General features: G+C 48.3%; 1 protein-coding gene across 6 annotated transcripts in view; it reads left to right on the forward strand.

The window, feature by feature from the left end:
* The window catches only part of Specc1 (sperm antigen with calponin homology and coiled-coil domains 1), a 274,206-nt gene that overhangs the window by 55,795 nt on the left and 204,938 nt on the right, over positions 1-13,473 (forward strand). The gene's annotated exons all lie outside the window — the stretch shown is intronic.

Genomic DNA, 13,473 nt, shown 5'->3' on the forward strand with positions numbered 1-13,473 from the left:
TTACAGCTTTTAGTTTTTATAATTGAGTCTCTTGGGTTCTTTGCAAACCTAAAACTCAAGTCCTTTCCAGGTCTGTGTTTTCTTGTTGGGTGGATTTTAGTCTCTTGGCAGCATCTTTCGAAGAACAGAACTTTGTATTTGATAAATTCCAATCTGTAAGGGTTTTTGTTTTAGTTTTTTGGTATTTTGAGACAGGGTCTCATGTAGTCCAGGCTGGCCTCACTATGTGGCCAGTCTAACCTTGAACTCCTGGTCCTCCTCGTCTCCACCATCAGGACACTAGGAGGGTCCTAGATTTTATTTTACCTTAGATCAAAGGAACCTTTATCTCACTCGTGGTCACAAAGATTTCTTTCCTCTTGTTCTCTCAGATATTTTCTGGTCTTATACTTCACATTTTAGTCTGTGATCCATCTTTAAAATGTACTGTGGAGCAGAAGCTGGGCCCAGGCTGCACCACCAAAGAGGCCTTCCCTCTAGGGCATCTGGGCCATGGGTGGGGACCTTCCTGAGGTGAAGTGAGGCCTGGGAGCTTGGGAGCTTGGGAGCAGGGTGCTGTTAGGACTGGCTGTCCCCAGAGAAGGGAGTTAGGAAGAAAGGATGCAGGGAAGGGAAACCTGGTGTTCTAGGGTTTAAGTGGCCTTAGGGAGGCCAGGGTCTGAGTGATGGTGACCCTGCAACTGTTGTGCCTGGGGTCTGTGTGCCAGGTGCAGTGGACAGAAGGGAACCAGGGCCACATATAGAACACTCAGTGTCCCCTATTCTGAAATGAAGAAGAGCTGGGTGACTCATTGAAGATTAGATGTGACCCTATCATAACAAGCCCACCCTCAGGAAAGAGGGCTGTGACATAACTGTCTGTGTCCCGCCACTCTGGGCACAGATTGAGCAGCTGATTGCTATACTTGCTATCCCTGTAGTTACTTTTGGGGACTGGGCAAAGAGGGGGTTGCAACCAGGTAATCCCAGGAGCAGTTGGCAAAATTATCCCTCCGCATGTGGGTTTTCTGTGTATTTAAAACATAATCTGAGAAGCATTTGATGCTGAGATGGGGCATATTGCAGGCACTGAATGCATTAACCCTGCAAAGCACAGCAACTGCTTTCATGAGCCAGCTGGCACTCCAGGAAGATCGCTAAAGCCCGTGGGTTAGAAAAAAGAAATTCAGGAATGCGAGAACAAAAAAGAAATAGCTGTGTTGCTGATTTCACTTAATCCGGCAACAATAAAGAAATCCAGGACTTGCAGTGCTCTGAGCAGCGGTAGCCACCCACAGCCCTGTGTGTGTGTGTGTGTGTGTGTGTGTGTGTGTGTGTGTGCGTGTGCGCGCGCTAGACTTTCACGGTTCACCAGGGAATGGTGGGTGTCCTCGACACTTGGGGCACCATGGTGACGATGTAGCTGCAAATGAGGTCCCATGATCCTCCATGTCTGTAGAAACTTCGGCTATATTCTGCCTTCCCCTGCTGTTCAAGGTTGATCCCAGGAGTGATGTTAATTACCACCCAGGCTCCATGTGGCTTCTGTTCCAGCCAGCACACTTTCTGGAGTGGATGCTGTTTTCGTGACCACTGTACCCAAGGTCTATGCCGTTCACAGTCCTACAGGCATCTATCTCCACGGCTTTGGGGACCACAGATGGGAGCCAGCCCCTGGCATGTTACCTCCACCACCTGGGCAGTGCCACTCACTGTTGCTGAAATGCTCCTTTGTAGCGTCAAGGTGTTGGAGCCAAGTTGTCAAGGAGCCCCAGCAGGCCTAGGGAGTATGGCACTGACTCTCTTGAGGAAAGAGCTCTTTCAGTATCTGGCAACCCAGTTCCTACCTCCCTTTCTCATCCTAGCCTGATAGTGCTCCCAAGAAGCCTTGCAGCCTCACATGGACAGACAGATTCCTTGACAACTGGGCCACAGCATTCCATGTGGTGGGCGTTCAGTTGAGACCCTCTATGGTGAGAGCTCTTCAAGCTTACAGGACCTTGGGCTGCTTTGCCAAATACAGAAATGCCATTGAAGATTCTTCCCCACTTGATAGGAGGCCTTCATGAATGGGTCCGACACTGTAGGACTCTGAAGGCATCATGTCAAAGAAATGGTCGTCCTGGAGCAGGAGGCAAGAGGACCTGAAGACCAGTCTCGTCCTTTTCTCTTACACTTCTGACTTTCACCTTGCTCAGCATGTACTTTATTCATTTGCATATCTCCTCCTGATGCCTAGCCTTGCATGAGCTTAGATGTGTGGATACATGTGCACAAAGTCATCAGTCGAGTTAGCTTGGGCCTTTGTTCAGCGAACCCCCTCCTTGGCGTTCTCTGCCTGCATTTGATGTAAGGTAAGGATGAGTGGGGAGGGTAGCGGAGCTGAGTATGTATGTCCCTTCCAGGGGAAGAGAAGGTAGTCGTGGTTAAAGTATCAGACTAAATGAGCCATCTGAGGATGTCTCATCGTGTGACCTGTGGAGCTTATTTCTCCATAGCATGCTCCCTCCATGATGACAAGTTGACCTCAGCTCTCTGAATCTGAAGAGGTTATAGCTGGGTATACTGGTGCATGACTACAATCCCAGCATGCCAAAGGCAGGAAGACATCTGTCTGTCTGTCTGTCTGTCTCTGCATCCATCGACAGTCTCACTAGATAGCCCTGGCTGACTTGAAATTCAGAGATTTCCCTTGCTTCCTTAGTGCTGGGAATAAAGGCGTGGGGCCACCACGCCCTGAGAAGACAGTGGTTTTGAGGTCGGTATTGGGTTCCAGCAACAACACAGTGTGGGTATGGGTGGAGTGCTTCTACAGTGCCCTCCTTCCCTTAACTCTGAAGGCAGTCTTGATGAACTCTCTTGTGATCTTCATATGCAATATATTTTTGCAATATAGTCAGCATGGGGCAGGCACGTGGCATGAGGCCTGCCCATTCTGGGTTTGTGGGACTGGTGTGGTTTTCTCTACGGATGTCTTCCTGTGGTCAGAGAGGCGGTGGGGAAAGACGAAAGCAGTGGATGTGTGATGCTGTGGCACGCTGTGGCATGTGTGAAGTCGGCTGCTATGGGAAGGCCACGGAACTTCTCAAGTTGTACAGCATTGATGCTCTGCAGGAGGCAGGTGAGGCCTGTCGGCTCAGTCTTTTTGAGGATACCCAACTGTGTTCTAACCATGCTAAACATGTAGCAATCATTCCAGAACATATCCAGCCAGCATGCTGCATACACATGCTTAAGAATCCACTATGGCCGGGCGGTGGTGGCACACGCCTTTAATCCCAGCACTCAGGAGGCAGAGGCAGGTGGATCTCTGTGAGTTTGAGGCCAGCCTGGGCTACCAAGTGAGTTCCAGGAAAGGCGCAAAGCTACACAGAGAAACCCTGGATCTACTATGAGGGGAAGCATTGCATTCTGAAAAAAAAAAAAAAAATCTTTGCCCCTTCTTCCTGTTTCCAATACTTCTGAGTGTTACATATTTTTTTCATGGGGTCAAAAGGTGCCTAAGTATACAATTGTGAGCAGGAGCGTAAGGGGCAGGGGTCAGGTACTGGCAGTTTTTCTGTTTTCCTCTTTGTGTTAAATTTTAATATATGTGTGGGATGTAAATAAAGGATTAATACAAGTCAGAATGTTTCAATAAATGCATTTCAATAGTTCAGCATTGTAACAGTTATAAATAAACCTGGCAAAAATTTTCTAGACAATGCCAGCATTTTAAATTTGAATTTAAAAAAATTACTAGCTGGGCTGTGGTGGTGCATGCCTTTAATCCCAGCACTCGGGAGGCAGAGGCAGGTGGATCTCTGTGAGTTCAAGGCCAGCCTGGTCTACAGAGCAAGACCCAGGATAGGCACCAAAACTACACAGAGAAACCTTGTCTTGAAAAACAAACAAACAAACAAAAAAACCCAAAAAAAATTACTAAATTTCTTTTTTCTTTTCTTTTCCATTCCCCCCCTCTTCCTTCCTTCCTTTTTTTCTTTTTTTCTTTTTTTCTTTTTTTGAGGCAGGGTCTTGATATGTAACTCTGGCTGTTCTAGAATTCTCTCTGTAGACTAGGCTGGCCTCAAACTCACAGAGATCCATCTGCCTCTCCTTCCCCGAGTGTTGAGATGAAAGGTGTGCACCACCAAGCCTGGCTACAAGTAATTTCTTATTGATGGAAAAAGAAAAAAAAAAACCAACAGTGGATGTGGTGAGGGCAGGTGGCCTTGCCCCTCCTAGGTGGGGGGCTCTTGTCACAGAGGGTCTACATTCAGCGGCACAGTGGGCAAGGTCTGTCCCCTCACTCTTGAGTGTCAATAGTTCAGGTGGAGGTGGAGGGCACAGGGTTTTTCTGGGTGGGGCAGTGTGCCTCGAAGTGCTTGCATTGTTTCTAAGAGGAAACACTGCAAACTGAGACAGAATTGGCCTGTTGTCTCAGACGCCGTGCCTCTTGACCCAGTTTACACAGGGGTCTCAGGGACGAAGAAAAGTGTGGATTCAGTACCCAGACTTACAGTATCCAGGATACCAGTTCCTGCAGCCAGGCCTGAGAACCTGAGTTCAGTTCCTGGGATCCACACGATGAAAGAATAGATCGCTGCAAGCTGTCCTCCGACCTCAATGCATGCACTGTGGCCTGTCCTTTCACCAACAGATAAAAATGTAATTTCAAAAAGAACTTTAAAAACCCCATAAACTGTAAATTGTTGAAATGATAAGGAACCGTGGGTTATTTTTAGAGATTTGGCACTGACTCACTTTAGGAACCACTTTCTTTAAGTATTTTTCTTACCTCTGTGTGTGCGTTGTGGGAGGCTGTGTGTGTGTTGCAGACTGTGGTGTACCTTTGAAGGTTGAAGGATGACTGTGGGAGTTGGTTCTTCCCTTCCATCATGTGGGATCTGGGGATGAAATTCAGGTGGTCTGTCTTGATGGTGGGAGGTGTCCTCACCCTTTGAGCCATCTTACCAATAATGAGTTAATGGAATTAAGTTTTATGATGTACACAGATGTGTATCCACGTGGATATTACTGCTGCTAATGGTACAAGAACACCAGATCTTTAGCAGCAACGTTCTACTTCAGAGAGCAGTTTGGGCCTTCTTCTGGGTGGTTGTCTGGAGACTTTCCTAAGTCTTTCAGAAGAAGCTTGCTAGTGCTTTCTAGTTCTGCTTTGTACTTACCTGCTAATTCAGCACAGGGAGCAGCAGGCCCAGGGGAGCAGCAGGCACAGGGGGAGCAGCAGGCACAGGGGGAGAAGCAGGTCCAGGGGGAGCAGCAGACACAGGGGGAGAAGCAGACACAGAGTTCACTGGGAGAGAGCAGATGTCTCAAGGAACTAAATCAACTTGTTTGGCTGAAATGGAGTGAGCAGGTGCTATCTAGCATTGGGGTCAAGATAGAGAACTGGACATGGCCTAAGACAGTGGGGGTCATGACACAGGGCTTGGCTTTTTATTCCAAATGCAATGAAAAGTGAGAGACTAGCATGTTCTGTGTAGGGTATGACACAATGCAATTTGTGTGTGTGTGTGTGTGTGTGTGTGTGTGTGTGTGTGTGTGTGTGTGTGTGTGTGTCTTTGCTAGGGCTTGGACCCAGGGTCTTGGGTGTAAATTGTAAACATGCACTCTATTGCTGAACAACAGCCCCAGCCCCCCTGTGAGCTAGGTTTTCCATTACTGTCACAAAAACACCTGAGATAAACAATTTAAGAGACTATGCTGGGTAATTTTATGTCAACTTGACACAGGCTAGAGTCATCTGAGAGGAGGGGGCCCATAGGATTGGGCTGAAGGCCAGGTGGTGGTAATGGTGGTGGTGGTGGTGGTGGTGGTAATGGTGGTGGTGGTGGTGGTGGTAGTGGTAATGGTGGTGGTGGTGGTGGTGGTGGTGGTGGTGGTGGTGGTGGTGGTGGTAGTGGTGGTGGTAGTGGTAGCACACGCTCCCAGCACTCGGGAGGCAGAAGCAGGCCGCCTCTGTGAGTTGAAGACCAGCATGGTCTACAGAGTGAGTTCCAGGACGGCCAAAGCTACACAGAGAAACCCTGTCTCCAAAAAACAACCCTTCCCAAGCCAAAAGATTGGGCTGCAGCCAAGCCTGTAGGACATTTTCTTTACTAGTGATTGATGTGGAAGGGCCCAGCCTATTGTAGATGGGGCCACCCCTGAGCTGGTAGTCCTGACTTCTATAAGAAAGCAGGCTGAGCAAGCCATAAGGAGAGAGCCCATAAGCAGCAACCCTCCATAGCCTCTGCATCAATCAGCTCCTTCCTCCGGGTCCCTGGTCTGTTTGAGTTCCCGCCCTGACTTGAAAGCCTCTGTAATGGACAGTCACCTGGGGGTGTAAGCTGAAATAAACTCTTTCCTCCCCAAGTTGCCTTGGTCATGGTGTCCCTGCATTAGTGACCCTGACTAGGACAGAGAGGGAAGGCTTATTTTGGGTCCTAGCGTCAGGGATTCCAGGCATGGTTGGTTGGCTAAATTGCTTTGGCAGAGCACCGTAGTGCTAGGAGTGTGTGTCAGAGGAGGCACCGGCACTTGCTGGCTTCCTTTTGCCACGCCTGTCCCATCAGACTCCCAGCCTATCTGATGGTGCCACCCACTCAGAATGTTCCCCCCATTTGTGTTCCCACATGCGCCTAATGTCTGGAAATGCCCTAACAAATAAAAATGCCCCTTAGTTACCCAGTATAAGGAGGTTTTGTTCCCTTTTAGCACTGCTGGGGCTCGAACCAGGGCCTCATACATGCCAGGCAAGCACTCTACACCCGAGCTGCACCCCCAGCCCCATGAGGTATTGTGTTGTAATGCCTGGAATGAACTAAGAAGGCCAGTGAGCAGGAACAGCGGCCCAGGATTAGGTGCACAGTAGAAGGTGGCACGGCCTGGCCAGCCTCAGGGAGTTAGCCTTTTTACTCCTTAGTTCTGATGTGCCAACTGCAGCTGTTGGCTCCCTGGCAAGGGACACGAGAGATAGTAAAAGGAAATGTGGCTCATTGTGCTGGCGCATGGTGTTGATAAAGACCGGCTTAAAAATAAGGATACACGACAGGTTTTTAAAGAGAAAGTGACAGGTGCCAGCTGAACCTGTAGAAGTCTGGCGGGGATACAAGGAGGGACAAGAGAGGTGTTGGCAGAGGTTTCTGCTGGGTATAAAGGCCCATCAGAAGCACTGCAGGGACCTGATCTGCCCGTGTGTCCTGCTGTGGATTTGAGAAATGGGAGCCCAGGGCAGAGTCCAAAATGATGCCGAGGGCTGAGACTGGGTGGCTCAAAGAAAGGTGGGGCTGAAGACAAATGGACACGTCAGGGGTGAGACTGGTTATGAGGAGCTGTTCAGGACTCTGCTAACGCTTGTGGTAAACAGGCAGTCCCTACAAGGATGCCCTCTGGGTAGGTTTGCAGATCTATTGGGCAGGTGGGTAAGGGGACAGACTGCCAAGGAGCCCCGAGGAGCCCTTCCTTTGTGGCTAGAGAAACAGATTCTAGGGAGAGAAGATTTAAGTTCACTTTGGAAGGTAGTGTTTAAGGGAGCCAGCCAAGGGAGCTGGGCGGGTGTCCTTGGTTTCCTGTGTTTGTGCCATGCAAGGCTACCAGAGACACTGGGCTCACACTCCAGCCTCGCTGGCACCCTGTGGGGAGGGGAGAAGTGGCTTCTATGAGGGGTTATTTCCCCAGCTGCACCCTCTGTGCCCTCTGGATCCTGGTCCAGCTCCCTCTGGGTCCTAGCTGCCTCCTCCACTGACCCCTGCAGGCTAGAGGTGCCGAGGCTAATAGCCCTGGGGTTCTGCAAACTCTGCCATGCCCTCATTCCTCATCGCTCAACTCCATTTCCCAGCAGGCATTCCAAGCAGAGGTGGAGGCCTGCACCAGATGCCCCAAACCAGGACGGAACAAATAGGACTCAGGATGCTTCAGCCTGAATAAGCATGAAAGCCTCCGGCTCCCTCTCTTCTTTTTCTTGCTTTGTACTTCTGCCTTGTGTTCTTTGAGACTGTTCCCAGAGAAAGGGCTCTTGAGGGATTTTATTTCCTTCTCCTTTTCCTGCAGCTTTGTTTCACTCACTTCAAGCCTCTGATGTGAAGCCACATGATAAGTAAGGAAATAACTGCCCATTAGTGGTCACCGCACACTACAGGCTGCCAGCTTCTTGGCTTGGCTCTGGAGCCAGAAGGACACCCCAGACTAGTCGTTCTGAACACTTGATCTCAATATAGCCACAGATTACGGCCTCCGCCACCTGCATTTCATAGTCATGACTGTCCCCGCCTTGGTTTCTCATTCCAGATTATGCCCTGTCTCTGCTGTTACTTTTGCTTCCCACCCTTGGCAGAGCGCCATGACTTCTGAGTTCCTGACAGCATTTAGTTTTTTGTTTGTGATATGCTGACGATGATCCAGTCATTGCCCTGTAGCTTTTGTCTGCGGATGGGGCCAGGGCATCCTAGTTTTCAGCATCTCTTCTGATGCTGTGTGGAAAGCTTTTCTTTTCCCTGTTGACCACGAAGGAATGTGAGGCCGTTGGGATGATTTCTTTCATCTCCAAGCTACAGGAAATCATCATTTTGGGAAGCATTTCCTGTGACCACCACTGAAGTCTGAGGACAGTCCACAGACAGTTCTGTGTTCCATGAGAAGCTCAGCAGGTGCCTGCCCAAGACCCTGTGACCCCGACACTGCTTCTTCCCCCACAGCATCACTGACATTTTGGCTTAGATGCTTCGTGGTCATGGGATTCCTCTGGTGGGGAGGATGCCCAATGGCACCTCTAGCCTCTGTGCGGTAGCACCCCAAGGTGTGCCATTGTGGATGCCTTGTGTGCCCTGGGGGCAGAATTATCTCAGGCCTGGAACCGGCCCATCCAAGTGTCTGGAGCAAATTTAATACTGTCCTAATAGTCTTTGGCTAGATATTTCCAGCGTGTTGATCCCTGGTGCTGCACTTCCTGCCAGGTCCCATGGTAATTGAGCTATGTGCACATTCCTATTTTCTTAGCTCTCCAGATTGAATGCTTTAACTTTCTGCTTCCTACAGCTTATTGTGCTTGCAGCTGAGACCCGAACGCCCTCCCACTCTTGGAGACTCGTTATTTTCTGTTCATCCAGAATGCTTTCCCAGTCGCCTTCCAGTTTTCTTGCCTTAAAAGGGAAATAGAGATAAGGCCCCCAGCTAACCCCAGCACATGTTGGGAAGATCGCAGTTCCTGAACCTTTGCTGGGACACAGCCCCTTGTATACTCCCCTGTCTCATACCCCTCTCTCCCCACGCCTCCCTTTCTCCTTCCTTCCCTGCTTTATGCCGTGCAGTTCATGGGAGACGGTTAAAACGGAAGTCATACACTGTTCTGAACAGGAATGAAGCTTGGCATCACAGTAAAATGCTTAACATTTTACAAAGAGAACACTTCTGGGAAGACCCTCCCCACGCCCTCCTCTGTCTCCCCTCCCTTCTCTGAATGAGTCCCTAAATGCAACAGCAATTCCTTAATTGATTTGGTCCTTTGTATTGTTTATGAGGACTTTAAGAAATCAGAGAATTAAGGTTAGAAACTCTTTTTCCTTCTGGCTACTCTGTGCTTGGCCAGAGGCCACCTATTTCTTTTTCTGTTACTAATTCACATTCGGGAGAGAGCCATTACTCAGCGAGTGTGCCCACCTGTGTTTATCTTGCAGCAGCCCAGATTTTCTAAAACCGAACCTGAGACTGTAAGGCGTCCGCCTCTGTGTTTATTTTCCTCTCGCTTCTCCATGTCCATATTTCCAGATGAAAACAGGCTGTTCTGTATACAGGAAGAACATTTGCCTGGTATGCCTGGCCGCCTACAGTCCTGAAGATTTAATTGATTTGTGGCTGTGTATTGTTGAGCTAATAAGCAGTGGCCTGATAGACATAGTTGATAGAAAGCAGCTTGTATTTGTGGAGAGTCTTCTGTGTGCCTTGTATGTCATGTACATCTTCTCCTTAGTCCTTCAATGGTTTGTGAAGTCGCCATTTGTACGCCATCTGACAATGAGAGGCATAGAGTACAGCCATGCCCAGGCTCCCTGTGGTCAAGGAGCTAGACCTGCTGGGGGATTTGATCCACAGCCCTCTTGTTTCTCATGTGGGCAGAGGTTAGCCAGATGGCCTGTCCACCCCTGGTTTCAGTCTTGGCTGCAGATGAGTTCTGTGTTCTAGGCAAGTAGCTTGACCTCACTGAGTCAAAGGAAATTTCATCTTCTACACATGGGAGGGTGTTAGTTTGTTAGAGCTAAAGTGGGTACCTCATAAAGATCCAAAAGTTACTGCTCACAGTTGTGGAGGCTGGCAAGCCTGAGATCAGGGCCAGCAGATTCAGTGTCTAATGAGAGTTCTCTCTCTGGTTCATGGTGTCACCTTCTCATGTGTCTGTTCCCACTTCGTAGAAGGGCAAAAATGTTCCCTCGGCCATTTCTGTAAGGACAGCAGTCCCTTTTGAAAGACTTCTGTTCTCCTGACCCAGTTCTTTCCCAGATGTCCAATTTCCCAACGGTACCACACTGGGGCTTCAGTTTCACCATGTAAATTTGGGGGATACCCAATATTCCAACTATAGCACAAGACAACACCTCCCAGGGTTGAGGAATTTAAAGGAACCATCCACACGGGGCATTGGCCAGCACCTTCTACTCAAAGTGGAATGGGATCGTTGCTACCAGGTCACTACAGCATTTATGGAGCTAGCCGGTTCTCTGTGTGTCGGAGAGCCAGGACTAGGGTGGGTGCTGGGGGGACCGGGTGGTAATAGAAGCGGTGAGAGATTGGATGGGTGGAAGCCTGTTGACAGGATGGACCTGGAGTATACCTGCTCCCTGTCCAGCAGGAGGCCTTCCTTCCTGCAAGAGAAGAGAAGGCAAGGCCAATGTTAGCCTGAGCTATATAGACAGCTCAGGGGATACATCTCTCTCAAGTCCATTTCAGAAGAGCCCAAGGCTAGGAGTGGCCAGGGACTGCCAGGATTCCAGGACACAGAGAGGACCTTCATTAGGGTTGGAGTGGAGGACAGGGTGAAATTAAATAAGTCCCTAAGACACGGAGCCTGAGGGACAGATGCTACAGCCGCCTCTCTACCGGGTGGTACAGGGACCAATCCTCCTTCCTCACTCACTCCTTGCCGTGACTGTTTGGACCTCTCAGAACTGAGATGTCAGTTCTCTATGCTGATGGTGAGAGGTTCCTCCTGGACATCCCATCTGGCACTTGCCCTACTTGTAAAACCAAAAGCAGCGAAGGCCCTTCAAAGTGATGGAGGATTCCCACCTCACATGTGCCTAGTTTGTAGAGCTAAGGTACCAGACAGACCAATGAACAGCAGAGCTATCCCACACCAATGGCTTCCAGTTCCCTTTTCTCATGAACTCAGAGAATGAAATTCACAGATAACGGGAGGTTGAGTTTAGAAAGCAGAGTTAGTATAGGATTTTAGGTGGGAACTTAAGAGAAAAAGGGAAAGCAGAGTTCCTGTATAGCAGGAGGGAGTCCCAGAAAATGGGGTACCATCAAGCTGCTAGGCTAAGGGTTTCTTGTAGGACTTAAAGCAGAAACTGCATGGGAGGTGAGCTGGTCAGTCCAGTTGGCCTACCTATGAGGTGTCTATATGCTCCATAGTTTCAATTATGTCTTCACGTATAGTTAGGGAGGAGGGCTCATTCCAATTGTGTAAAAAGGAGAAGAAAGCTGATAAGAAACCAGACCAGGAAACAGAGCCCCCTTCTGGCATTTCTGGCCTCTAGCCAGGACAAGACCAAAGCCATTGTTGGTTTTATGGCCAAGGACAAGAATGGTGGTTCCTATCCTTAAACTGCCTGACCAGTTTTGATATTCTGCTGTCATCATTGGAAATGACTCTTGGGTATGGCGGGTAGGACATTAATGATTCATTATTGAGCATTTTGACTTCTGAAAGATGGACTTGGCAGGAAAGAGGCTAGCAGGTGGGTAAGTACAGCAGGGAGAACCGAGTTCAGTGAAGACGATTGTAACGGAACAGAATGACAGGCTCTTAGAGAAGGTGGCGTGGATGCCTTACGGGGGACATTTATTTGTGAACAACTTTATCAAATTCAGAACATCTGAGGAGAGTACAGGAAGTGATGTGGCAAAGAAGTGACCAGAGAATTTTAAAATAGAGCAAGAAACCTGCTGACTTAAAAAAAAAAAGTTAAACTCTATCCAGTCCCTCAGATCTGTTCCAGAAATTAAGAGTTGAGCTTATATATTTGAATTTGGATCAATACTGATTGATTAACTGATTGAGTCCTCCTAAAATGTCAAGAGAATGATTGGCAGGGAAAATGTCCATTCTTTTCCCGCTGCTTCTGGCTTCATAGTTTTCTTTTCTGGGGAGTAGATTAAAAGCATTTTTATTTTAAGGGTAACCTTGGCAGGTTTTGGAAAATACACACCTAGTGCTTTCATACAGGAAGCCCTACAATGCTCATTTCTAAGTAGTTCTAATAGCATAAAAGGGGATGTTGATCAAGTGGATATTTTATTAAAATGATCTGCATGAGTCAGCCTGACATGGTCCTGGTTATCTTGTGGTTGGGGGCAACATTAACTGATTCTCTTGAATCGTTTGGACTGTGTTATTTCATTCTATACTGAGAGAGAGAGAACATCCCAATGAAATTAGTCACTACACAGGTCTTAACCTAAGTGTTCTTTCACTGTTGCTGTGGAAACCAGAAAGAAAAAGCATGGGTTGAGAAAGAAAAATAATCAGTGCTAAACATCAGCAAAATACATTGGCAATAAGCTCTTTTTTTTTTTTTAAATACTGAATTTTTAAGAAACCACAAGACCTGGAACCATGCTGAGACTGAGAAGGTTCTGAGTGAATCATGTAATGAAATCATATACCATTCCTTAGGAAAAATTCTGAAAAACAAATAGTAGCCCCCTTTTTTCCTTTCCTTTACCAATAATGAACTCAGATGTGTCGGGGGGGGGGGGGTCTAGGAATGGAACCTAAGGCCTGGTTCATGCTATGCATATGCACATGCTCAAGCAGTACTGCTGGATCTCTAATCATTAGCCACATCTACATAGCTGCAGCTAGAAAGGACACATGTCTCTATGTAACCATTTGGCTTAAACAGGAAGAGGAACCAGTGACTATTAGAGAGACAGATACTATCTGATGAGATGGTTTCTTCTGGTCAGGGAAGGGACAGGAGCATGAGGTGCTGGCAGCCTGACCTGGGCTGCAGAGCATCCTAGGATGTTATGAGGCAGAGGAGGCCCTCCACTCTGGCACCAGCTAGAGTTAACTAGGTTAACCAGAGCCTTTGTGCCCCATAAGAGAGTGGCTTCTGGAATTGCTTGTCATCTGTGGGTGTCTTTTGAGAGGATAGAACACTGTGGTTTGGTGTCTTGTCATACCAGAGCCCACAGGGATAGACAGAGGCAGGGTGGCTGTACAAAGATACTGGAACTTTTGATCCAGCCTTGAGATGCTGTTGACAGCAAGGCTGAAGGTTGGAGGATGCA

The sequence above is a fragment of the Onychomys torridus genome, chromosome 8, assembly GCF_903995425.1.
Source record: "Onychomys torridus chromosome 8, mOncTor1.1, whole genome shotgun sequence".
Classification (NCBI taxonomy): domain Eukaryota; kingdom Metazoa; phylum Chordata; class Mammalia; order Rodentia; family Cricetidae; genus Onychomys; species Onychomys torridus.